Below are 27,828 nucleotides of genomic sequence, written 5' to 3'. Positions count from 1 at the left end.
CTTTTACGCCCGCTCGGAGCCTCTCCGTTTGCTTCTCCTATCAAGGGTATATTGCTATTTGAAGACAGAAAGAAGAGACCTAAGTGGTGGCAATCCATGCCAGGATTTCCAACAGCAGGGCCCCCTTTATTGGGGTGTATGTTGAGGATTGGGATCGGGGAGAGAGTGGATGGAAAGAGGGTGATGTGTGGACGCCTAGCTGCCCACCTCACTTAGCCCGACTGTGGCGCCACTAAGTTAGACTGAGAATCAGCGTGAGAGTGAGTTTCCTAGGGGGCGGAGAGCTCCGAGCGAGAAGCGGACTGCAGAAGCAGGTTTCCCAGTTTCCGGCTCCCCGAGAAACCCCGGGACCCCGTTCTTCCCTGCAGCAACACCTGTAAGTCCGTCCACCTATTTGATAGCCTTACGAGCGAAGTTAGGAAAGTGACCCTTGGCGCCCAGTGGCTCCAACTCCAAGCCCGGGCAGAGGGGAAGGTACAGGGGGTGGGGGCGAGGCAGAAAGAGAAGAGAGGGCGGCGGCAGCTGGGCTGAACCCAAGACTGGAGGAGGGCAGCGGCGGCGGAGGTGGTGGTGGCCTGGCCGTCGCATGGTTCATTCAGCTAGCGCCAGCAATGTGAGGGCGGAGGTCGGGGGAGATCTGGCAGGAGAGCGCTCGGGGGCGCCGGAGCCTCCGAGGCTCCGCTTCTCCTCTTCCTTTTCTGGCCGAGTTCCCGCAGCTCCCTAAGGAGCCCACTCCCCAGCTGGCAACCCGAGGGGACACTTGGGAAGCGAACTTGCTCCGGCACCCCACGTGTGCAGTCAGCCTGGGGCTGGTCTTTCTTGTCCCTGGGGTCTCCTCTCTGAGAGCCCGCGAGCCAGCCCGCGCCGCCTGCAGAGGGCAGAGGCAGGCAGCCTGGACGGAGGCGGAGGCAGCCTAGAGAGAGGCAAGTACCCGGGACCTTCCTCAGGCACCTAAACAACTCGCTCAGCCCTTGCTCCGCTGCGCTGCGCTGCGCTCCAGTGGCCCGGACCGGGAAGGGAGGCGAAGCGAGCGGGCAGGAGGTGAGGGGACCCCGCGGAGACCCGAAGGAAGGGAGGAAAGGGACGGTCCTTGGGGAGGAAAAGTTTCCTTCCCTGCTCAGTCCTGGAGGACTTCAGCCGACTTGAGCTCAGGGCAAGGATCTTGGGGGTAACGCCCTGGCAGGAATTTCTCGCGTGCATCCCTCGGGGACAGAGCCTTAGTTCGGGGGTCTAGGTGCTTGGATTTAAACTCTCTTTCCGAAGCTTACTACCAGTGTGACCCTGGGCCTCTAAAATAAGAGGGTAGGTCTAGATGGCCCCTGGGGTCCCTACTACATCTGTACGCCTTAGGGTCCTTTGCGTGGCGGGGACACACAGGTGGGCTCAAATTCCCTTCCAAGGAATGCAATGCCAGAGTCGGGAATGAGGCGCAGAGTGAGGTGCAGGTGCTTGGGCTCTTGCAGGTGGGATGTGTGGGGGAGGTATTGGGAAAGCTGATGCTTCCAGCTGGGAGGGAGTCCGAGCTGTCTACCCAAGGAAGCCAGGGTCCTCTAGCTCCTCTCCTACTTCTAACAAGGTAAGGGAATATGCACGCCGTGGGTTGATTCATCCCATCTTGCATGACTTGCCTTGGGTTTTGATGTAGGTGTTGTGTCTACACAAACCCTCCCTCACTTCCAAGATCACCAAGTGAGTGGGGCGGCTGCTAGATTGACTGCTTCTCATTCCCCTTCATCCTCAGCCCACATTTCCACCTTTTTCACTCTGCTGAGCTCAACCTTCCCCTGGCCTCTCTGCCGGTCCTCAGCCTTCTCTCCTGGCGGTAAAGAATGCTACTAGCTAGCCATCTACGGGCTGGGAGCTGCTCTGGAGGCTGGACGAAACTTCAAGCAAAGTGGCTGGAACTCTAATTTGCTCTCCGTGGTCCCTTTGCCCAAGGACTGAGAGGTGGCTTGTCCGGGAGAATGGGGTACAACCAAGAGAGAGTGACACCTGGATATGAATTTTAAATTAATTCAGCTGGGTGCAGGGTGAGAGCGAGGGCATGCTTCTTGATTAAAAAGAATAAAAATCCTGCCTCTGGACGAGTATTTCACCTCAATCAACACCACTGGGATCTGGGGTTGGCTCTGATGGAAGGGAGCTCTGGACTTCCTCCTTTCCATATCCTCCCCCTTGCCTTCGACGTTAGCTCAAGGGTCCGAGGGGCATAGGGCTAAAGAAAGGTCTGCTAGAGTTGTGGGCTTTGATTTGAGTTTCTTTTGGTTTGTTGTAGTCAGCAGCAACCATCCCATTTCCTTTGGCTCGCTGTAGTCTGGAAGTACTTTAAGTGAAGACGAATCAGAGGGAGCTGTGAATGAGTTTGGGGATGGAATCCCCTTTGCTGTTTTTCCGGGAACCAAGAGGACCACCACAGTGGTGACAGCCGGGGTACTCTGGTGATAACCTAGGGTCTATCTTTTCCCCTTTGCATGTTTCTTGCACATAGGCCCTCTACCTTCTCCACCTCTGTCTTTAAGATGTTCTTTTAATAACAATGTTTAAATTCTGACGGTTTCAGTTCAGACCCCCTGCTGCTTCTTCTAGTTCTAGTAGTTGCGCATGGGTGATGCTTATACAAGGAAAGCGTCAGATGTAATTTAAAACTGGTAGCTTAATGTTTAACCCTCCCTTTATTTCCCACCCCTCTTCCTCATCCTACCTTCCCAAACAGAAAAGAAACACTGATCTCTGGCATTTTGTGACTGAGGCTTGCTCTGCTAATGTATAGTACTTATGTGGATAGTGTGGATTTTAGGAAGTCTTTCCTCCTTTCTCTTTTAAAAAGCCTCTCTCTCCCTCCCCTTTCCCTCTTCCGTTTGCTCCAAGGACCCCCATTTCCCTAAGGCTATAAAGCTCTCTTGCTCAAATCTAATTTTATGATCAAGTGGCATGCTGTGAATAATGGATTTTCACATTGTTAGGAAAACTTGGGTTGGTTACATTATGATATGATCCCTATGGAACTGTTTAAGCGCAAGACTGGATTAACTCTTCAATATCTGACTTTTTTCAAGAAGCAAATGTTTAAAATATTCGGGTTATAGAGTATATATGGTTCAATTAATGTAAATTGTCCTACAATGTAGTCAGAACAGTGGGGTTTTAATTTCTTCTGTAAAATGCAGACATTGGTACCTGACTAAACAGAAGCATTCTTTCAAATGAGGGATGTTTCTCTTCTGCTTTTCATCTACTTATCAATATTTAAAAATCATAATCAGACTATGAAGTGAATATAAGGACTTTAACTTATTAATAATAGCTAGGAAGTCAATGGAGATATTCTATTGTTGGGGCACTTGCATCATAGTATAATGGCATATACTGGACTCTGCATTTTGAAAGCATATTTTGGATAATTCAGTTCCCTGGGTTTTGGACCTCTTATTGTATGTCTTCTAAACACATCAAGAAGTGTATAGTAATTGTTTTTTTTTTAAAGATCTACTTTTTTTGTAGCTCAATAGGACAGCAATTATAAAAGACTGAAAACACCCTTCAGACTTTCTTTTTCAAGGTCAAAGCCAAAATAGCATTTGATTTCTTCTCCTTTTCAGTTTTCATGTTCCACTGTGTAAAAGGTTTTTTTTAATCATCTGGAACTCTATTTTTTAAAAAAGCTGCATTTTGGTGGATATGGGAATACAAAGGAAAGAAACATAGCCAGGATAAATGAGGTAAAATGCTTTAGCAGAACTAGTCTTCTTTCTTTCAGGGTTCAGCTTAGTGACCTGTGTATGTTAGATGCTCAATAAATGAACTGTTTTTAAGTCCAAGATTCTGACGATTTTGGCCTAGAGTTTGGGACGCTGGAGTTATCCTTGCCTCCTTACTTTCCCTCGTTCTATATATCAAATCTATTGGCTAGTTTTGCTCATTTTAACATCCACAACATTTCTTGAATTCAGTCCCTTCTCTCCACTCACAGATATCTTCCTAATTCATTAGCTTGTCTAGATGAGTGCTATAGCCTCCTACTCAGCCTCTCACTCTAGTCTGTCCCTTTTCCCATCCTCCACACCGCTGGTGTCAAACAGGAATAGAAACACCCCACAGAGCACACATTGACTTAGAAAACCTCAAGTTAACATGATTTATGTTGCATTATAGTTTTATTTATTTTGTTAAGCATTTTCTAATTATGCTTTGTTCCAATTTGGGCAGTTCAAATTGGATACTTTTGCTCCACACGATTTCACAAGTGATATTCAAAAACATAGGTCTGGCAGACTCCAAAGGCTCCCTATAACCTCTAGGGTTAAATACGAGATCTCCTGTTTAGCAGTCTGGCTCGAACCTATCTTGTCTTATTCCCCTTTATGTATCCTCTTCAGCAGAGCTACCTCGGTCATCTTAGTGTTCCTCACCCTGGACATTCCATCTACTCTCTTTGCGTCTTTGGACTGGCTGACCCCTCTATCTGAAATACACTTCCTTCTTACGTCTGCTTCTTAGAATCCATAGGTTTCTTCAAGCTTCAGCTCAAATGTCATCACATGGGGCCTTCTCTGACTATCCTCCCCACCCCCAGCAACTATTGTCTCCCCCTCAAAAGTAACATGTTTATTTTGAATATATTTATATCTGTACTTGATGTCTCCTCTTATCCAATGTAAATTCCTCAAGGGCAGGGAATGTTTCATTTTGTTTTTTCATCCACAGTACCTAGTATAGTCCCTGGCACGTAGGAGGTACCTAATAAGCAATTATTGATTGATTACTACATATACTGTTTATAAGTAAATAATATGGAGCATATCAACTCACAATTCTCTCTACATATACATATATGTAATATATACATATGTGTGTTTGTATATGTATACACATATATGTATACATGTTTATAAAATTCCACACAACTTAATGCAGTAGGTAGCACCAATATTATGATGTTCATTTTATAGACAGGGAAACTGAGGTTCAAAAAGGTTGTGACTTGCCTAGGGTTATACAGCTACTAAGTCTGATAATCTGGTCTTCTGATCCAATTTCAGGACTTCTTCTACTATACAACAATGCCCAAATATAGGAATTTTTAAAAATCTATAATTTTGTCAATGAGAGTACTGTTTCCTCCCAACAGACTTTGACACCTTAACAGACAGCTTCATGAATTGCTGTGAAACCCTCCTCCCCTCAAAAAGTCATTACTTTTAAACCACTGTTCTGATGATAAGCATTTCTGAATTGAACCTGACTGATCCCTGGACAGTAGACAAGTCATCCAATGATGTCCGCTACTTGAAGACTTTCTTCCTTGGTAGGGCTTGCCAGCCAAAGTTTGTCTTCCACTGGTATAGCTTTCAGGTCCCCATGATGACTGCCCTACTATGATGAGATATTTAAGCAGGACTTCGAATGGAAGAATTAAAGTAACACAAACTTTATAGCCCTAAGAGTTCTTAGACATCATTTAATTTACTTCCTTTCATTTTACAGAGGAAGAAACTGAAGGCTCAAGTAGTTAAGTTATAGACCACAATCATAAAACTGATATGAGGAAGTATGGGAATTCAAAATTCAGTACCCCTTTGACAAAACTTATAAAAGAAATGGAGGGCATCTGTAATGTCTGCCAGACACATGAGAATGGGACAGAGTTTAGGAGGAAGTCACATGTTCTTATGATGCATTGTCTCTTTGAGGTCATTTTCCTCATAATGATGGTTTCTGTATAGGTTTTCATGAAGTAAATCTTTTTTTAGATATTAAAAAGAGGGCAGGAAGAGTCAGAGGGTTGTATAGGGAGTGGGAGGTTGTTCCAGGCTTGTGTGCCAGTGTGAAAGGATTGTGGAGGTGGAAATAAGAAAAGGGGAACGTATGGGGCCAGAATTAAGATGTGATTGTACTGAAAGGGGATGAGTAAATGAATGACAGGATGTGAAGGGATCAAAGCAGAATGAAATGGAAAGTTAAGGATAATATGCTGGACCTCTGGAGAGCTCTTATCTCACTCACTTGGATGTGGTGCTGAAGAAAAGTAGTGGAGATGTTATTATTTGCAAATGGGATATCTTATATTTGGTAGACCCCCTTTTTATTCTATCATAATAACATTCTAACAGCATAAAGTGTGGAGGTTGTTTGGAATAGCGAAAAGAACACTAGACTAGGAGCCAGAAAAGAACTTGGACTTAGTTCTAGCACTGCCACTAATTAGTACCAAGGGCAGGTCATTAATCTTTTAGGTCTCAATTTCTTAATCTATAAAGAATGGTGGAATAGCTTGTCCTAAGGCCCTTTCCAACTCTGTTAGGTCTTTACTTGTGTGAATACATACGTGTGTGTTTTACTGGATTATATGATTTTATTTTGAAGGAAATTCATGGTGAGGAACTTTTTTCCAACAAGCTAATCAATCAGCCCCTTCTCTGTAACTTAGAGTCTTAGAAAGTTGCCTAAAGCACTGTGTGCCCATGGTCACACAGCCACTATTTTTGTGGGAGATAGGGTTTGAACAAATGTCTTCCTGTCCAAGACCAGAGCTCCATACACTATGCCACCCTACCTCATGTTTTCTTCTGAACCATCAGTGACTCGAAGTTCATTGTTTTAAAAAGTGTCATTAGCAGGATGGTTTATATTAGAGAAATGCTTCAAACGTTCATGATTTTCAAAAAATTTGTTTCCAGTTAATAAACTAGTATTTATTAAGCACCTACCATGTGCCAGGCACTGTGCTAAGCCTGGGGATACCAAGAAAGATAAAAACATACCCCTTGCTTTCAGGAAGTGTATAGTCTAATGTAAGGGGGGGGTAATTAAAATGAAGAAAATAGACTAGTTTTAAAAATGAATTTTTAAGAACTGAAATTACGTACCTCATATTATGTACTGAGGGTGCTTTACTTGTGGGGAGGGGAGTGTCGATGAACTGATTTAAAATTTTCTTTTCATAATTGTATTTCAATATAATTGGTTTCTTTTGTAATCCTGTGTATTTGATTTTATTCATTTAAAAAGTTTATCCTGAGAAGAGGTCTAGACTTCACTGACCTGAGTCTGAAGGGACCCAGAGCAGATTAAAAGGTTAAGGATACTTGCTGTAGGCAAATAGACACCCAATCTTTTCTAAGTCTTAGCCCTCAAAACAATTATCAGATAAAACTATTTAAAAGATAAAATACTTCTACCAGACCATTTAGTCATGGGAATGGGATACAAGATAATCTGTTTCACTTGTCCAAAGAGCAGTCAAAAACTGTGAATTGGAGGAGAAACATGTCATTAGAGATGTAATAAAGACTATATTCACAAAAGAATATTCTTATAGGTTGAAAGATATTCTCTAGGACAAATAATGAACTAAATTAAACATAGTACAAAATTCAGTTGAGTAAATATTAAGTGCTTTGTATGTTCTGCTTCCTATGCTGAGGTAAAAGGCAAAAAATGACACATAGCCAGAGGAGAGATAAATCTGAAAATAAGAAGTTAAGCATATATAACTTCCACCTCTAGTGGCTCCTCAGTCTCCAAAGATGAGCCCAAAAACTTAGCCTGTTTGGTTACCTGTCCCTTCCAAGCCATTGAAATGGAGCTATGCTTTTGGATGAAGTTTAAAAACGTAGCATTTCTTAGCTTTTAACAGCATCTTTGTTTTTCTTATGGCTCATTACCAGAGCCATGTTAACAAAGTGTACCCTATTCCAGATGGTAGACATCTGTTTCTTCTCTCCAGCAGATCAGGAAAGGACTTCTTTAGGATAACCTGAACCCTTGTTAAAAATTTTCGTCATTAAGGCAGAGTATGTTTTAGATATAGCTGGTAATCTTTGGAGATTAAACTGTCACAATTTAATTTACTCTTCTAGATGTTTAAAATTGTCAAGTCTTAATTTGAGGATAGATTTCTATAATGTAAAATCAAAAGGCTAGAGTTATCAGGACCCACAGTAGCCTGAGAACCCCTCAGGCTCATCTGAAGAAGGTTCCTCACTAAATCTGGCAGCACGTTGTGCTAAATTGTAGCTTAAAGGACCTAATTAGATTTTTGTTTCTGGTGTGTGTGGAGGGGGGGTAATGGTGGGTTTTGTTCTATTTTTTTCTTTCAGATTGCCATAAGGGAAAAATATTATATAAGAGATTTCAAATCAGAACATCATATTTAAGAGCATGGCAATTAATGCAATTAAGTGAACACATGACAGAAAAGTAAAATTCATTAAAACTAATGCCAGTTGTACAGATTAACTGCATGGGCAAAGGAAGGATGAAAGTGTTACTTTTCAGTGTTTTTCATGAGACATTAGTAAATTCTGAGGAAGCTGGGATTCTTCTACTTATATCACTTGAGGAAGCAAAAGAAGGAAGGAGAATGATGCTGTCCCAGGCTCAGCCACTTAATAGATATATTAGCTGGCACAAGTCTTTTCATCTCTGAAGTGGGGATAATGCTTACACTATTTCCCTCAAAAAGGTGCTGTGAAGATAAGTGAGGTAAAGCATTTACATACTTTTTGGTCTGCATTTTGTATTTCTAAAGCATTACATTAATGCCAAAATAGCCATAGCACATTAATAAGGGTAATATATTTTGTTTTTTCCAAGAAGAAAAATCTCCTTTTGGAGGAGGTGGAAAAATCATATGAAAATAGTATCATTGGTGTGTTTGATACTAACAACCAGGAAAGAGAGAAAATTAAATGAGGTGTCTCAGAAGTCTTAGTGCAATTTTAAGCTATTAAAGTTTAAGACCTCCTGCTCCAAGGCCTTCTCCAGGACAAGCAAGACACCTTGGTCTTTGAGTGGGCTCTCATGCCTCCTCCTGTTCTTGCCTTCTCTGAGAAGGTGATCCTTGAGACTTTTAAGGTACATGTCCATTTCCCATGAAGCTAAACCTCAAGGGAGGACCTTGAATTGTCTAAGCCCATTCTGCCTGCAAAGACTTTCTCTCCAACTACTGATACTCAGCTTGGACTCACTGCTCAATGTTTAACACTATACTCACTCCATACCAGAATAATTCCAAATCCCCTGCTGCTGATATACAATCTCTATTTTCCTATTCTTATAATTATATATAATACTCAATATATCTTTATCATTGCTACTTCCAGACCTTCTCTTGACCAATTCACTAAACACATCACCTTTAAAATTCATGTTAACCAAATTTATCACCCAATCCAGATTGGGTGGTTGTCACCTATGGACACACACCCCTTTCAAGCCCCCAGGATGTATTCTCCTTCTTTCATCAAGTTCATTATCTAGACCCACAGTCTTTCTCTCCTCCCCATGTCTTCCTGCACACTAAAGGACTTCAACATATTGACACCCCCTCAAATACTTTAACTTCCCAGTTCCTCAGTCTATTCAATTCCAGTGACCTACTCTTCCACTTTATCTGTTTCCCATAGATAGTCAAATCATTGCTCTTGGTGTCAATTGCAAATGTTCCATGTTCATGAACTCCAAAATTCCTTTATCTGATGATAGTCTTTTATTATTCCATGTGTCCCTAAATTTTGTGACCCCCATCCTAGTCTTCATTATCATTATGTCTTCCATTCCCTCCACAATTAAGTTCTTTTTCCTTCTCCTTCCTTTCCCCATCCCAACTCCATACTGTTTTCCAACCTTGCACCTTTGTCCTATAGCAGATCACACCTTTGCAAGCCCAAACCCTGGACTGTCCACCATCCACTTGCACTCCTATTCACGTACAACTGAACAGAGCTAGAGGAAATCATGAAACTGCTCTAACTGGTGCCACCACAAATTTCTGTTATCTGATATCAACTGGGTTCACATAGAAGCAAGACAATAGTTCTGTTCTCCTGAATGGATTTGCTCTCCCACCCTCCGTACTTTCTCTTTCAAGCTTTCCATTAGCTCCTCTACCCCTATTCTCTCAGGTTAGGATTTTGTCTCATATTCATTGAAAAAACATTCAGATTATTCACATCACTCAGACATCTCCCTCCTTTATGCTAGTCTCACATGAAGAAATGGCCCTTCTCTTTGCCAAGGCCAGACACTCTATATGTGTCCTTGATTCCCTTCTCTCCTGACGTATCCTGCAGATTGCCCCCAGTATCATCTCCACTCTCTCTTTTATTTTCAACCTCTCCCTTTCTACTGTCTCTTTTTCTGATGCCTACAACTATGTCCACGTTTTCCCTGATTCTTCTTGGCATCGAGGTACCTAGGAGGCATAGTGGATAGAGAGAGCCTGAGTCTAGAGTTAAGTTCCAATCTGGCCTCAGTCACTTAAGAGCTGTGTATCTGTGGGCAAGCTCTTTAATCTTTCTATACTTCAATTTCTTCAACTATAAAATGGGAATAATAACAGCTCCTACTCTGCAGGATTGTTGTGAGGACCAAATGAGATAGTATCAGTAAAGTGCTTAGCACAGTAACTGACTCATAGCAGATGCTATATAAATGCATATTCTCTTTCCCTTTCCCCCTTTAAAAAACATCCAACCCTTCCTACAAGTTATTTTTCTCTTCCCCTTCATGGCTAAACAACTTGAGAAAGCAACTTCGACTTCCTCCTCTTCTAAGCATGTCGAATTTAATGTCCTTTTAAAACGATCATTCTCATCGACTTTTCATGTAGCATTTGATACTGTCGATAATCCTCTCTCTCCCTTTGGATACTCTCCTCACTCTGGGATGTATGACACTGTCCTCTGGTTCTCTTCTTACTAGTCCTTCCTCTCCTCAATCTTTTTTTTTTGCTGCTTTATCTATGTCACACCGACTGACCTGGGGTATCCCCAGAGTCCCTGAGCTAGGCTCCCTTTTCTTTTCATTTTATGCTCTGTTAGCTGGTAATATTATCAGATCCCATGAGTTCAGTTACCATCTCTATGAAGATGGTTCCCAGAACATCTAACCCCAGCCTGTCTGCTGAACAACAGTCACAAATCTCCTACTATCTCTTGAACTTCTTAGACTGGATGTCCTGTAGGCATCTCAAACTCAATATATCTAAAACAGAACTCATTATCTCTCCCCCTCAACATACTTCCTCCTTCAGACTTTCCTATTTTCCATTAAGGCTATCTCCATTCTCCCAATCACCCAGGCTCACAACTTCAGTATCATTTTCAGCTACTGAGTCTCCCTTATCCTATCAATCTAATCCACTGCTGAATCTCGCTGGTTTCTCCCTTTAGATCATTCCCTTTCTTTCTACTTATACAGACACAACTCTGTTCAGGTCTTTATCTCTTCTTGCTTGGACTATTATTTAGTGAATGAATGATGAACTATGACTAGAAGGGATAAATAAGTTATGAGAGTATCTTGCTGAAAGCAAGAACATAGAGAGAAAAAAAGAACCAATGCCTACTTTAAGGATGAAGAAGAGGAAGACGAGTCTGAGTGAAAAATTAGTTGGACAATTTTATATCTTCAATGACAAGGGAGGAGAAAATGTTTGGAAGCAGGAGAATGGGCAAATAACAGTAGTGCCGAATGCTTCAAAGGAGTCAGAGAGGATGAAGAGTGAATATGAGGCCACTTAATTTGGTGATTATGAAGTCATCAGTGACCTCTGAGAGCAACTGGGCAAAGTGATAGGGATAAAAGCCAAATTGAAAGGAGAAAGGACAGAGTAAGTGGTAAGAAAATGACAGTATCAACTATAGACACTTTAAAAAATAAATTTCATTCTTTTTAATTATCAAGCATTTGTTTTTCCCTCCTCCCTTTACCTATCTGAAAAAAAAAGAAAAAGAAAACCCTTGTAACAAAAGCATAGTCAAGCAAAACAAATTCCCATATTGGCCATGTTCAAAAATGTACATCTCATTATGCATATTAGTCAATTACTTTGTAGTCCTCTGGAACCACGATTGGTCACTGCACTGAGAGTTGTGGATAGCAAAACTCCCTGTAAAAAAAAGAAGAAAAGAATATGGTAGAAGGGATAGAAGGGTCTGCAGAATACTTTTTAGGATTGTGAAAATCTGTGCTTGTTTATAGATAGATGGGAAGGGGCCAGTGAAGAAGACAATATTGAAGATCATAGGATTTAAATTTGGAAGGGATCTTGGATGAACGGGAGAAAAGAAATGGCTGCTAAAGTAGAGACATGGAAGAGGAAGGAGAGAACAGGATCAAAGGCACAGCCTTGGTGAGGTATAGGGATACTTCTTTGAGACAGCTTGGAAGGAAGAGAAGGTGGGTAGTGATATTACCACCCATGGAGTGGAGGTAAAAGCTGAGGGAGCTCCCTCTGAATGGGTATCATTTCCTCTATGTTATAATTATGTTTCACTTTGAAGCTCCTAGATAAATCTGCCTGATCTACCAGTATTAAAATGTATAGCTTTTAAGTTTGTTTCACCACCACGTCCCAAGCCCCCTGGTGCTTAGCTGTGTTGCTTCCTGTGGCTTTTCCTCTCTTACCCAATTGCTTTAGTTAATGATTCTGGATTCAGGGTGAAAAGTGGAGCAAATATTTCCCAAGCATTTAAGATGCTGAACATCTTAAAATATTTCCATTCGGGAGTTTGTTCTAGCAATTTATTGAATTATGTGATGTGGAAGAGATTAAAGCCAGTCTGAGAATTTAGAATTAGTTTGGCTGTCGCTGTGGTTGGTCGTGGTAGGTCATTCGTATCTGAGTTTAAATATTTTCCTCTTTGACCCCATCGTAATCAGATTTTTGGTGTAGAATCCTGCTGTCCACTGACCCCATGCCTACTGATGTAGACAGGTTCATCATTTTCTTCCTTATCACTGCCTTTCATAGTTCAAGATAATAGATTCCATCAGTTCATAAAAAATTCTACAGCTCTGCTGAAAACTCTATGTCTGACTGACCCTTTGATTAATTTCATCTGTTGCCCAGCATATTCTTTTGAAGACATATGATATGTTAGCACTTTCAACGTGTAAAATAGTATATTTGGTGCATGTAGGCTATCAGATGCACAATACTTATTCAAAGGTATTGATGATGGGGAGTAGGGAAGGACAAGGGAACAAGCATTTGTTAAGTTTGTACTATGTTCCAGGCACTGTGCTTAGCACCTTACAAATATCTCATCCGATATTCACAACAATCTTGTGAGGTAGGTGCTATTCTTATCCCTATTTTACAGAGGAGGAAACTGAGACAGACGGTAGTTAAATGATTTGCCTAGGGAAACAGCTATTAAGGAAATGTCTGAAGGTGAATTTGAATTAACATGGTCCTGACTTGAGGCCCAGTGCTCCCATCTAACTGCTGAGAGAAAGAAAAAAAACAGAAGGAAGAAGGAAAGAAGGAAGGGAGGAAGGGAGAGTAACTAGGGTAATCTGCTTTGGCATGGAAACAGCAAATCATTTCAGATTTTGTATGTGGACCCACTTATTACTTTTTACTTATGCTATGGTCTTACTGGTTTTTATTTAAGGTATGGTCTTCAGATGAAATTGTTGAATTATGAGATAATAACGTCATGTGTCATACTTGTATAAATTTTCAAACAAATTTTATACAAGTTTTAACTCTAAATTAGGAAATTCCTTCCACAAGTGCAGATTAGCCAATGCCCTAAACCTTCTGGTCTTAAAGAGTTTTCAGGGAGAAGTTTAGTGAATTGCTGAGGGCTGTGTGACCAATACTTGTTAGAGAGGGGACTTGAGCCCTGGTGTTCCTGAGCGTCCTGCCTGTGACACCGTAATGCCTCCAATTACCTTTTACAAAGAATTTTCCTCGGCCAACTCTATAAGGTAAGCCATGAAAATATTAGCAACCCTTCTGTTTTACGAATGCATAAACTAAGACTAAGCAGCTTGCAAGGGCTGACTGTCCTTTGTTCTTTCACAGCTTTCTTCCAAACCTGAATAGTTTCAGAAAGCAAACATTCTGTCTGTGAAGACTAAAGCCCAGACAGGAATCTTGAGCTTTAAACCATGATTTTCCACATGACTTTTCCTTACTGTCATTGATTCTGCAGCTAGTGACTAAGCTGTAGTGAAATCCATACTTTTCATACTTTGTACAAGGATATCGTTTCAGGTTTAGGAACCAAATGGCAAGAAATTGCATATGACTTAAAATTTTACTCATGAGTCCAAGACATTGCTCCTGAGACAATGAAAATGTTCTCTAACAACCACTGCCTTGACTAATGATAGCTTCTTTCAATGAGGACTTGGCACAGGCTTACAGGGAAGGAATTAAGTACAAGGACGATCTGTCATTTCATTCGGGGCAGCCAAGACCGTTGTTCCCAAAGCACACATTCTTGGTCTACTGTCAGACTGTAGGTTGTCCAAGCACCAGACTGGCCAGATTCAGAAAGGTTTGTCATCCCCATAAGGCTGTAGGGTGATGAAGGCAAGAGAAAAGAGAAAGAAAAGAGAAAAGAAAAAAGAAAAGAAAAGAAAGAGAATAAGGCTTTATATAGCAGCTGCTGCATGCTAGGCACTATGCTAAGTGCTTTTACAAATATTATCTCGTTTGATCCTCATAACAACCCTTCCAGGTAGGTGCTGCTCTTCTACAGTTGAAGAAACAGAGATAAAGAGAGTTAATTAAATGACTTACCCAGGGTCACACAGCCAGTAATTTGTGTGAGGCCTGATTTGAACTGGAGTGTTTCTGACTCCAGGTCCCCTCACTCCAGGACCCTCCAGGTCCACTATGTCACCTTACTGTTTCTAAAATTTTTCCACCATGGTAACTCTCAAACCCCATCTACTGAATCATAGAGGAATTTTAATTTGTGCTGGCAGTTGTAGTACCCACATAATGATTGAATAATAGATTTTTTAAGTATTTTGAGGTATATCCCCTAAGGAAGGTGACAATCAAAAACAGCCTACTGGTTTGCCAATGGTGTAGTTTGCTGATCATTACCTAACTTTGGTCTAATGTTGGGCCTCTGTTCACTAAGAGCCATGCTGACTTCTTCTAGGAAGATAGAAAGGTCAAAAGAAGGTCTTCGCTGATAGCATGTCATAGCCATGTTATTTCTCAAATTCTATTTTTATGTGTGTGCTCATCCTTTGTTGCCAAAGAAGGCCATGCCATCAGAGAAATAATGATATGACTTGAATTTGTCTTTGTTTTGGGTGAGGGGAGGTCACCAGCTTCACTTCTCCTCCAGAGCCATCTGAATCCAGTGACCAGATATTCATCATGATGACTGGAGATGACCCAAGATGAGGCAATTGAGGTTAAGTGACTTGCCCAAGGTCACATAGCTATTTAGTATCAAGTGTCAGAGGTGAGATTTGAACTCAGGGCCTCCTGACTCCTGCACTGGTGCTCTATCCACTGCAGCACCTAGCTGCCCCTATTTTTATTTATTTTATTTTTATAAAAATGGAAGGGTAGAATAAATATTATAACAGCAAAGGCTCTTTTGCTGGCCTTCTAGTTTATTCTGAAATTCCCCACTTGAGCTGCTATTTTTTAAGCTGTCTTTGGTTCTTAAAAGATGATAAAGAATAAAATAGTCACATTTGGCATCCTTGGGGGGAGTATGAACGTTAATGAAGCTACAGATTCTGCCCATAGATTGTAGCAACCCCATTGCAGGCTGAAATCAGAAACAGTGATTTAAAAGAATCCGTTATAGGAACATGGTGTGCAAACTCCTTAAAAAGAAAAAGGATATTCTTTCCTTTTCATGCCAAGGCCAACTAATTTTACTAACGTTTAGTCAATCCAAGCACAAGATAGTGAGAAAATGAGGGGGAAAAATTATTTCCTTTCCTTGTCTCTCCTGCCTGCCTCTGACACTCCTTCACTTAACTCATTTAGCTTTCAGATGCCTCATAGAGAAGACGCTCCTCTACCTTCTTTTTATGATTTAAATTGTTAAATGTAGCTTGCTAGTGTGGGCTATTATGATGATGATAATAATCATAGAATCACAGAATGTGAGAGCTGGAGAGGAGCTCAGAAGTCATCTTGGCCAACATGTTTATCTTAAAGAGGAGGAAACTCAGGTTAAATGACTTCCAGTGATTAGCAGCAAAGACACTAAAACATATTTCTCTTGACTCCTAATCTAACCTTCACTGCACTGTAATATGATGCCTGAAAGAGTCTGGTCCTGTTCATATAGCAAGTCTTATATATACCAGCATGTTTTTTACTGGCATGGAATTTTTTTAACACACACACACACACATATACCCTTGCACAGTATGTATTTAAATTTTTTTTATACATGGAACATCTTAAAACTCCATCCCAATAATGTAGAACAGAAGGTGAGTTAAGAAGATATAGCAGAAATATATTCAAACAGACTTTAATCAAATTTACAGATTTCTCTCTTTCCATGGTTAGCCTACTGCATAGAAACCCCCCCCTTGTTAGCTTTTTCCCTGGCTTTCTTAAAAAAAAAAAAAGTTTCTAGCTCCATCCATTATGAAGACTCAGCTTTTTCAGTGTTAATGAGGGATGTTAAACTGTTCTTCAATTATATACTTATTCTGCATTCAGGGTTGCCCTGCAACTGAGCCAAGGCCCTGGCTGAAAGAATACACTAATATTCTCCACACAGTTGACCATGCAGATGTAGTGGTTCCCTTCGGGCTTTGTCTCTCCGATTTTAAAGGCTTATGCAGGCGGAAACAAGGATAAACCTGCTGTCGCATGAGGGGTGCCATTTGAAAGGATGTCAACCAGAAAAGCAGCAGGCATGGCTTTGTAACTTGCCATGCAAAAAAAAAAGACACAACATTTCTACTCTCTGGCAAAATCCAGTTAGAAAAAGAGAGGGAGGAGGAGGAGGAATGTGAAAATAGGGACTGAGGAAAAAATACCCCAAATGAAATTTAATTTCCACCCTTCCTGTAAGGTTCGCTTCAAATGCTGCTTCCTCCAAGAGGTCTTCCCTGCCAAGTCTTTTATTTCTTTCTGAGGAGAATTTGTGACTTCTTTATATGTTTGGTTTCAGTTACAGTAAGAATGGCAATGTGGTTGTGGGTCACAGAATCCCATTCTCTAGCTCTTTCAAGCCTTCCAAGACCTTCTCTACTGCTGTTCTCCCACCTTAGGACTTTGCCCCATATTTATTGAAAAAAAATTGAGACAACATCACTTGGGCATCTCCCTTTATTCTTTCCTCCTTTATGTTAGTCTCAGATGAAAAAAGGAATGGGGAAAAGAAAGTCAGTCTGACCACACTCACTAGCTGTGTGATCCTAAACAAGTCACTTAGCCCTGTTTGCCTCATTTTCCTCATCTGTAAAATGAGCTGAAAAAGGAAATGGCAAACTAGAAAGCCCCAAATGGGGTCATGAAGAGGTGGATATGATTGAACAACAAATTTACCAGGCACTGTACTAAGCCCTGGGGATACAAATATGAAAAAGATTGATGGAGCTTACAATATAATGGAGGAAGACAACATACAAAAGAAAGCTGGAAAGGGAGGAGGAGGAGGGGAAAGAAGAGGGATAGGCTGGGCAGGAGCATGGTGGAGAAGTCAAAGTAGTCCAGAATGACTATAGGTAAGTAAGAAATGAGGAGATAGCTGTCCTGTGCCCCCTCCTTCAAATGGAAGCTGAGGAGTTCCTGGCTCTACCCTCCATTCAGAGGGTACTGATGAGGAGTGAGTACCAAGGCTGCTACTTCTTAAGTACAAGAGCTGAATTTGTAGTATCTTCCCAAGCAAGGCAATTCCCTTCTGCCCATAATACCTTTCACATTGGTGAATGGTTGACCTTTTGTCTGGCCATTCATCTCTTACCTCCTTTGACCTTTCGTAGGTATAGTCTTTATGTTGCAACCTATGTTGAATCCCAGCTTCTTTCTTCCATTTTTTTGTTGTACTCTAGAGGAGAAATTGGACACATTTCATAAAAAATCAGTCTGTTGGCATGGCATTGGTGATATGAAGTCATTCCAGTTCATTGTTTGATGTCTCAGATGTATGTGGCACTTTCCTTTTTACATATTCATTTCTCAACTCAACCCTGTGAAGTAATGTTTCTCTTCTTAAAATGATCTATGGGCCTCCTTTAGATTTGCTTAAAAGAGTATTGTCACCTATCTGTTTAAAAAAACATGCATAGTAAGTAGTTTGCTTTCTCTCCTGAGTTTTAAAATTACTAGAGTAAAAAAAATTCTTTTACATTTCTTTTTTCTTTTCTGATCTGTTCTTTTCTATTCAAATCAACAAATATTTATTAATCTCCAGATATTTGCAAATTATTCTGATTGGACTTATTTTTCTTTTTTCCCACTTGATTGGTGAAAGGAGGGAACCCTTGTAACAAACTGCATAGTCAAGAAAAAAATAAATCCCATATTGGCTGTGTCCAAAAATATATGCTCATTCTGTCCATTTAGGCCATCGCCTCTCTGTCATGAAGTAGTAGCATTCTTCATCATCAGTCCTATTGATTATTGAATTGATCATAATTCTTAAGTCTTTTGTAATTATTATTTTTCCCAATATTGTTATTATATACCTTGTTATTTTGATTCTTCTTACTTCTCTTTGTTCATGTAAGTCTTCATAGGTTTCTCTAACAGTGGTCCCTTTTTGTCATTTCTTAGGGTGCACTAGTATTACATTACATTAATATACCATAATTTCTTCAACAATTCCCCAGTTGATGGATACCTCCTTAATTTTCAGCTTTTTGACATTGCAATGTAAACATTTTTGTATTTTTCTACTTTCTTTGATTTTTGTCATAAAGGTCCAATAGTGGTATCATTTTGGGGGCTGTTGGAGTGGACTTGATGACAATAGAACCCATTAGTTCAGATTCAGTCTTGGGACCAAATGAGACACTCTTAGATACAGTTAACAAAAGATGTTGACTTAACTATAGAACAATGCTTAGCACATAGTAGGTGCTTACTAAATGCTCAACAAGCATATATATGTACATGAATATATACTGTATATGTATGTATATGTGTATACGTATGTATGTGTGTACATACATATCACCGAGGATATAGTAGCACTTAGCTCCAGCTTTGGCAGATACAGCTTACTTTACCTCTTTAAAAAGCATGTCTGATCTGCAGAGCAGGGTCTCAAAGGTCTGGACCCCTCATAGATGGGACTTCCTATGCACATAGGTGATCAGAAAGTTGGGACAAGGTAGCCAAGAGCCAATCAGGACCCAGAGACAGCTTTGTGTCCTTTCAGAGAAAACTACTGGGGGAATGTTGAGGGGAAAGGCAAGGAATAGGCTTAGCCCATGTGTTGGGGAAATGCTGGTTAAATATTAGTCCTGTTGCATGGACATAGGTCTAAATTGATTTCCAGAATAGCTGGACCAACGTACAGCTCCATCAATAATGCATTAATCTTTCTGTTTTCCTGTCAGCCCACAAACATTTGTCGTTTTCATCTTTTCCAATCTGATGGCTGTGAGGTGGAACTTCAGTTGCGTTAACTGGCATTTCTCTAATTATTAGTGATTTGCAGCATTTTTTATACAGATTTAGATAGGTTGGATATCTTTCCTTGAAAATTATTCATATCCTGTCACTATTTATCAATTGGAAAATGGCTCTTATTCTTAGAAATTTGAATCAGCTCTTTATAAAGAGTGAATAAGATGCTTATTCAAGAAATGTGCTGCAAAGATCTTTCTTCCCCAGGTATATCTCCTTTCTAATTAAAGCTGCATTGGGTTTGTTTATGCAAAGAAATATTTTAAATTTCATATGATCAAAATTAGCTATTCTATCTTCTGTCATCCTCTCTATCCTTTGTTTGGTTATAAACTGATCTGAAAGGTAATTTCTTTCTTTTGAAAAGTATTTTGCTAGAGTTTGAAGCTATAAAGATAAAAAAATGGCACAATCCTTACTTTCAATGAAATTTACATGCTAGAGGGAAGATAAGATTGTATGCAAATGATAATCAAAATTAGCATCAAAGTGAATAGAAGTCAGAGTAATATAAGAAATTTGCCTAAGGAAGAATCACTTTAATCTGGGGGTTACAGTGAGAGGAGAAGTACATCCAGAGAAGGTTTCAATGGAGGATGTGGCATGTACTTTGAAAGAAAGGGATATTAATAATGTTGGAGGAGACTTTTCTGGTCATGGAGATACCATGTCCAACTTTACAATAATAGAAGAAAGGACAAAATTGGGGGAAGGTGTCAAAAATAGTCCAGTTTGGCTAAAATGTAAAGTACATGAGAGAAGTATGAGATAGGTCTGGAAAGGTAGGTTGGCACCAGCTTTTGGAGAGCTTTGAATGCCAAACTAAGGATTTTAATTTTTATTCAATAGGCCATGAGGAGCCATACAAGGTTTTCTATTATGTGTACAATGAGATGAGATCTGTACATTAAGGAAATTACTCAGGCTGTGTTGTGAAGGATGACTTAGAAAAAGGATAAACTGAAGGCAAGAATATTTCTTAGGTGCCTATTACAGTTGTCCAAGCAAGAGGCATTAACTGCCTATACTACGATGGTGACATCGTATGAGTGAAGAGAAGGGGGAAGATAAGAAAGAAACCATGACGGTCAACTCACTGATATTTGGAAACTGGATGAATGGGTAAGGTACGGAAAAGAGTCTGGGTGACAGAGAGAGATGATGGTGCTAGCAAGAGAAATCAAAAAGTTGATAGGGCCACATATCAAGGGAAGAGGATGTTTTAGTCATGTTGAGTTTTTAAAATTGTTAGGATATATCCAGAGGCAGAAATATTCTAGAGCCAGTCTCTATTTTTCTGCTATGGAGTCTTTGAAATCAAACAGAAAATGTTGGTTGAACCTTGTATACTTTGTTGTAACTTCTCTACTCCAAGAGTATGTTATTTCAAAAGCATAACAAGTTGTCGTTTTCCCCTAAAATATCTTCTTTGCTTCCTTACTAATGCCAGAAATTTGGCCTAGGACAAGAGTTCTTAATCTGGGATTAGATTCCCTTTGGAAATCATAAATAGTTTCCAGGGGATCTATGGGTGGAAAAAAAATACATCTTTATTCAAATATTGGTTATCTTTGTAATTATGTGTATTTTTATACATTTAAAAACATTATTATGTTCACCAGATTGTCAAAGAGGGTCTCTGACGCAAAAAAAGTCAACTCTTGACCTACGAATAGGTCAATTCAGTCATTTGTCTTAAGGAATTTATTCCTGATAAAAAGCAGATCCCCTTGTGATAGTACTTTAAGTTGTCATCGACGTCTTCTACAATTTTTAGAATCAAAGACATTTAGACTTTGAAAAGACCCTGGAAATGATTTAGTTGAAACCTCTCATTTCACTTTTTTCTGTTACCATATTTTGTTTCAACAAATCCTCTAGAATTGATATATACTCAGAACTGACGCCTGCATAACATACAATCCTTCCCTCTCCACCAAAAGTTAAACGAAATGGCATGTGAGCATGACTATGATTAAGTTCAGCCATAGAATTTAGTAGAATAAAGGACAAGTACATACTTTGGGAGTTAGTACCAATGTTTCATATTGTTTGGGGCTGGAATTTTGTTCCTTTTTTAGAAGTTGTCTTCATTTTTAATAATCGTATCATGTCCACCATTCTTTTGGGTCTTTTATCTTAACTTTGCATCATTTCCACAGGCATTTTCCTACATTCTTTCATTTGTCTGTTCAATATCACTGAAAGCAGAGAGGCTTATTATCACGATGACTACAGGGGAATGAATTTTTCAATGGCTGTTCACTAAGCTGTGATAAGGGTTACAGTCTGTGTTGGGGAGGTAGTACATCATGGAATTGATTGTTCAATTATTAAAATAATAAAAAAAGAAGCTGGTTGGACTAAGGACAGCATATTACTATAACTACTGATGAAAACGCTTTACTTTTGGACTCTCGGCTGTTCTAGTAATGTTACTTTTTTTTAATATGGTGAATTCAAAATAGGGCATAATATAAAATTGGTTATTCTCCAACCAATAGAATTTCCTATTGCTCTTTAATAAGAGTATTGACTCTTCTGAAGTTGGTTAATTCAAAACCAATGAGTTGTCCACCTTTCTGGTCCCATGGAATTAGAATTAATGCAGTATTACTGTGCCGTTAAATTATTTGTGTAGTGTTGGAGTCCAAAAGTCTCTGAACTTCATTTCTCTGCATTTTTCCAGCCTTCCCACATAACCACCACTGATAACCATTTTTAAATGAGCAATTCTCGCCCACCCCCTTAAGCTGGGAGGCAAAGATTTAGCATCCTAAGTATTCTTAAATTGTACAACTTTTTGGCTGAAATGAAATGGCATCTGATATGAAAAATTGAAGCAAATACTACTTAAGCCAGACTGCCTCAGTGCTCACTGGGATGAAAATGATGTTTTGCTAGTGCAGCATAATTAAGAGTACTTTTAGATTTGGTTGGGGGTATAAGTAAGCTATTTTGAGAGAGGTTCTGACAGTCACATTTTTTTCTATAAAGGTTTGTCTCTGTCACTGTAGGTTCTCTTAAATATATGTGTACATATATATGTACATTTACACACAGGAATATACACATATATGTTTTATTGATGTCTTTTTTTACATCACCATAATTTCCTCCAGTAGCCCTGCCCTCCCTTTCCAGAGAGCCATCCCATGTTAAAAATATATGATTTTAAAACAAAAAAAGAGGAAAAAAAATCAGTGTAACTAAATCAATGCATTGAAAAAGTCTGAATTCATGTGCAGAGTACAATATTTGAAAACCTTCTACCTCTGCAAAGGAATGGAACACCATAGGTTGTTAAATAATAAATTTTTATCTTTGATACAAGCAATATTTCTTCTTCCCTTTTCTTTCCCTTATGTCTCTCAGGTTTGGTTGAATGATTCCTTCTTTACAAATTGGCAAATGTGTATTGAGTTCCTAAGATAGGCAAGGCACTGTGCTTGTGGCAAAAAAAAAAAAAAGACTGCTGAGAAGTGCATTTATTTCCTTGAGGAAAGGGATTCCATTAGGATGGAGGAGAAGGGAAATCTTTTACAGCCTCTTCTTGTCCTCCTGCACAACGTGTAGTAATGTATGCATCCAAAGTGTATGGTGATGTAGGGCTAACCTCATATAGCTGGTGTGGGCTTGTTTAAAATCTAAGAGGGAGAAAGTGTTAGGAAAGAAAATAGAGTTTTGGGAAAATATAGAGAAAGGAAAAAATTTTATATGAATTGGCAGCCAGCAGGTATGAAGTGCAGCCAGTTAAAATTCTTTTGTTTTACCCTTCTATTTTTAGCATTTTGTAAGTGCCTAACATTTCAGAGAATACACAGAGTACTTTATCGTGGTTCCTAATAATGTTTATTAAAAAATAAAAAGAAAAAACTTCCAGGGTGGGATAATTGCAAGCACTGAGGCTTATGCAGATTTGGGCTTTAAAGGATAAATAAGTAATTCTCTGTGCTATTAGTGTTCATTTTATACAAATCAAGCCTTCTTGTCATGGTAATTTTCTTTTAATCAAGATCCTCTCCACTCTCCTGGGATTGACTTTTTGGGGATATGTTATAGGACTATAGGATTTAGAGTTGGAAGGGACCTTAAAGATTGAAGATGGTGATGACGATAATGGCAACTAACATTTATATTGTCCTTACTATGTGTCAGGCACTGTCCTGAGTGCTTCACAAATACTGTCTCATTTGATCCTCACAACAATCCTGGGAGATAGGTGCTACTGTTATCTCTATTTTAGAGATGAAGGAACTTAAGCAACTTAAGGAGAAGGAACTTAAGTGACTTGCTCAAGGTCACCCAACTAATAAGTGTGGGAGGCTGGATTTGAACTCAGGTCTTCCTGACTTCAGACTGAGTGCTCTATCAAGATACTATACCATCTAGCTACCATCTAGTCTAACTACTTTATTATTTAAGTGAAAACATTCAGACTCAGAGAAGTTCAGTGATTAAGATCACACAGCTGGGAAGCACAAACATGTCATTCCAGTTGATAAGGACTTTTATCTAAATTCTTTTATTCATTAAGTGGAACCAATAATCTAAGGCAATATCAATCTATTCTTTTAGTTCATGGTATAAATCTACAAAATATCTGTCTACATTCATGTTATTCTACTGTCTTCTAATAGTTCTGAAAACCTTTGCATGCTTGGTATCATCACACATTTTAGTCCTCATGGTTTCCTCCCTTTGCAAAGCTGCCATAAACCAGTGATTACATGCTTAATGGGATTTTGATGACTGCCTGCCTGCCTGCCTGCTTTGGAATGAGCAGAATTTTTACACACCTTTTCATTGCTGAACCCTTTCTGAGGCATACCTAATAAAATACAGACTAGTTCTCCATGGACTTTCGCAATGGTAGACCCTCCAACTTGCCATTTCAACCTTTTCTCCTCTTGTTCTCCTTCCACTACTGTAGCTCCAGAGAAATTGAACTAATTGCTACTTCTAAGCCCCTTCTTCCCTTCTCTCTACTCTCTGCTTTTTTTAGATATCATCCCAACTCAATAAGATTTTATTAATTACTCACATGTATAATTGCTATTATATTGTTTGCATTTTCCAAGAGCGAGGGAAGGGCTGGAGGAAGAGAATTTGGAACTCAAAATTTTAAAAAGTGGGTGTTAAAATTAATATATAATAGTTTAGGTAGAAAGGAGGGAAAAAATTTATTAATTGCCTACTATTCACAGTCTAATAGGGGAGAAAACATACAAACAGCTATATGTAAACAAGATACATGTAAGATAAATTGGAAGCCATCAGCAGAGGGAAGACACTAGCTTTAAGGGACAGGGACAGGCTTGTTGAAGAAGGTGGAGTTTTAGCTGGGACTTGAAAGAAGCCAAGACATTGAGATGAGGAAGGAGAGAATTCCAGACACAGGAGGGATCCAGTGAAAATGGACAGCCGGGAGATGGCGCGACGTGCTCTAGGAACAGCAAGGAGGCTAGTTAGTGTCACTGGATTACAGAGTATGTGGGGGTGAATAACATGTAACAAGACTGGAAAGGTGTGGAGGTAGAGGAAGTTTTGAAGGGCTTTAAATACAAAATAGAGAATTTTATATTTGATTCATTCTAACTTAAATTATAGTTATTTCTACGTCTTCCCTTCCCTACAGCAATATGGCTTCTACTAAGAAGGACTCTGGGATTATTTTTTAAAGTTTTATTATTTCCAGGGCCTGTCACATTGGCACTTAATAAATGTTTACTGGATGAACAATATTCATTTGAGTGAGAAAGAGTACAAAAAGGTCTTCAGGATTTTACATTGCTGGCAGGAAGCTTCATTTCTTCTTAAATCTGAAAGTCACCTCCAGTATGCCAGTACACAAATTAAAGTTTATGAGAGTCTCATTAGCGATTCCTAATTATGCTTTAGAATATAGAATGCACTTTCCAACTTATTCTGTGCCTCACTGGAGGTTTCAGTTGTGAAGCAATTAAATGAGACATTTACATCTATGAGACGTAGTTAGATATCTTTATGAATGTGATGGGGGAAATCAGTGTGGTAGGTATATAATATGCTACCACACACCTGCCAGGAAGTTTTTCAACACCAAGAGCTCAGAAAAGAACGTTCCAAAAGAAATGTTAGGTTGGACCATTTAAAAGAAATTTCTTTGAAGGCAGGTCATAGCAACTGAGTGATTTGCACTTGAACCATCTCTGTACAATAACGCCTTATTTGGAGGTTAAATTTCTATCAACCCTAAACATTGTTTAGGAATTTTTTTCATCTTTGAGAGTAGAGCAGCAACTTCTGTGAATTTGGAAGCAGAAACTAACTGAAAATTATGATATGTTGTTAATCACCCATTCTTGATCTATTATCCATCTGTAATTTTCCAACGTTTCTGCCTCCTGCTTCTCTTCCTATTACCTCTTCTCTATCTCTCTCTTCTCTATCACGTTTGCTGGTTCCTTTACTTTTGCATTATCACTAAGTGGGAGTAATCCCCAGGGTTCTTATATTACCTTCCTTTTCCCTGTACATTTTTTAAAATTTTATTATGTCATCTATTCCAATAACTTCAGTAAGTGATATGAGGTAGTGATAAAAGCACTGGTCTTAGAATCAGCTGAGATTTTTAATAGCCGAGATTTTTATAATACTTTAAGGTTTACAAAAAACATCCACAAGGTCCTCTTCTGATGGCTCCATGTGGTACTCTATTTCACCCTGGGTTCTTGAAGGTTATATCCATGCAGTCTAAGCCCTGGCAAGGTCTACCATGGTGGGAAATTGGTTAGCACAATACTGACAACAGACCTAGTCTTCTGAGCACAGTCGTAGCTAGTAGAGATAAGTTTATCAGCAGACTGGCCACTTGTTGATAAACTCTTTGGCCATGGCAACACTGGAAACAAAAGGAAATGCAAAATGGCCCTCAGTTCTGTGTGGCCCTCTTCTGCTTCTGCAGTCAGTTAGTATGGCAGAGTGGTGGAAGAAAGGAGGAGAGAATGCTAAGACTCACATGCTTTTTAATTTGGCTAGTAATACTCTAAATGGGAGATCCTTATCTAGTGCCCAGTGAGTGGACATGCTAATACAATGAAATCCTATCCCTCTTAACAGTCCCACTATGCATCAGATTAGAGTAAAGAAATTATAGTGGAATGGAAAGATGTTTCACCTTCAATCCTGGGAGAAAACAAGAAAGGAATTGGAGTTGATTTTATTGTGAGTGCAAAGGCAAGAAGAAGTATCATTTGCATGGGACGTTTGACCATCTCATATTGCAGTGCTCATGATAAAGATCTGCAAAAAGATGACAATGAAAAGTATCACATCTTATTCACTAACATATTAAAGGATCGAGAGGTTGATAAATTCTACAAAGAAATTCAATAAGACCCTTGAAATTAAATCAACATGTAGTTTGAATTCTCATTGATTTTAATGGAAAGTTGAGAATCTATGAGGATGGTAAGAAATATATTGGAAGCTTAGGAGTCTATGAGAAGAATAAGAATAAATAGAAATAAGCATTGAGAATAGCCTCATGCCTACGTGTCAAGAATACTTTGAGGGAAAAAAAATAACATTTGTATAATGATTTAAAGCTTGCAAAACACTTTACATATGGTAACTCATTTGATCCTCATAACAACCCCATCAGGAAGACAATATTATTCTCTCCATTTTAGGATTAGGAAATAGAGACTCAGATAGGTTAAATGATTTATCCAGAACCACACAGCTAGTAAGTCTTTGAGCCAGGATTTTAAATTAAGTCTTTCTGATTCCAAGTTCAGTAGTGTGTCCACCATTACCTGGTCCCCCACCCATCCAAACAGTTGTACTGAGCATGATGAGCATTGAACAACATCACACACATACACAAAAAGAAGGTGATTTGGATTTAGCAGATAGAAAACAGCTCATTATTGATATGGGAATCATTCCTGAATCAGTGGTCTGTGTACATTCATACAGTGGGGAAGGGGGGTGGTCACACACGTACATATCTAGATATACACATATATTCATAATAGTATTCAATGGTTAAAGAAAAGATTAGTGCAAAGTATAAAGTACAAAGTAAGAAAAAAATGAAACGATATGACAGCACTTGAAGGACCTCAAACGACCTGTTTAAGTAAGTTGATTTTTTAAAATGGATAATGGATGGAAGAAAGGACATAGACACAGATTATAATAATTTCATACAGAAGTATAATTGATATAATTCAATTGTGGAAACCAAAAGAGACTTAGTCAGCTAACACTTGACTGGCTTGCCAAGTAAAGAAAACAGAGAAACCAAAGACAATACAATTTTAACAAATAAGTTTGCTTGATCTTTTCCATAAGATTTTTTTCATTTCTTCCTTTTATTTTTGTTACATTAATGCATATTTATGGAATAAAACAAGTGTTTCCTTAACATAGTATAATAAAAAGATAACTGTACATAAAACTGCAAC

General features: G+C 39.2%; 1 protein-coding gene across 2 annotated transcripts in view; it reads left to right on the top strand.

Annotated features, from left to right (window-relative positions):
- Nucleotides 1–265: 265 nt before the first annotated feature.
- KCNG2 (potassium voltage-gated channel modifier subfamily G member 2) overlaps nt 266–27,828 on the top strand; it is a 164,532-nt gene continuing 136,969 nt past the window's right edge. The window contains exon 1 of one of the 2 annotated variants that reach the window (XM_072604040.1): nt 266–376. The gene's annotated coding sequence lies outside the window, so the exon portion shown is untranslated. Of the gene's footprint in view, nt 377–915; nt 1,042–27,828 lie in introns of those variants that run through there. The other variant, XM_072604041.1, reaches the window with a different exon arrangement.

The sequence above is a fragment of the Notamacropus eugenii genome, chromosome 4 (assembly GCF_028372415.1).
Source record: "Notamacropus eugenii isolate mMacEug1 chromosome 4, mMacEug1.pri_v2, whole genome shotgun sequence".
Lineage (NCBI taxonomy): Eukaryota > Metazoa > Chordata > Mammalia > Diprotodontia > Macropodidae > Notamacropus > Notamacropus eugenii.
The sequence above is the reverse complement of the archived record's forward strand: the minus strand, read 5'-3'. Positions and strand labels throughout refer to the sequence as shown.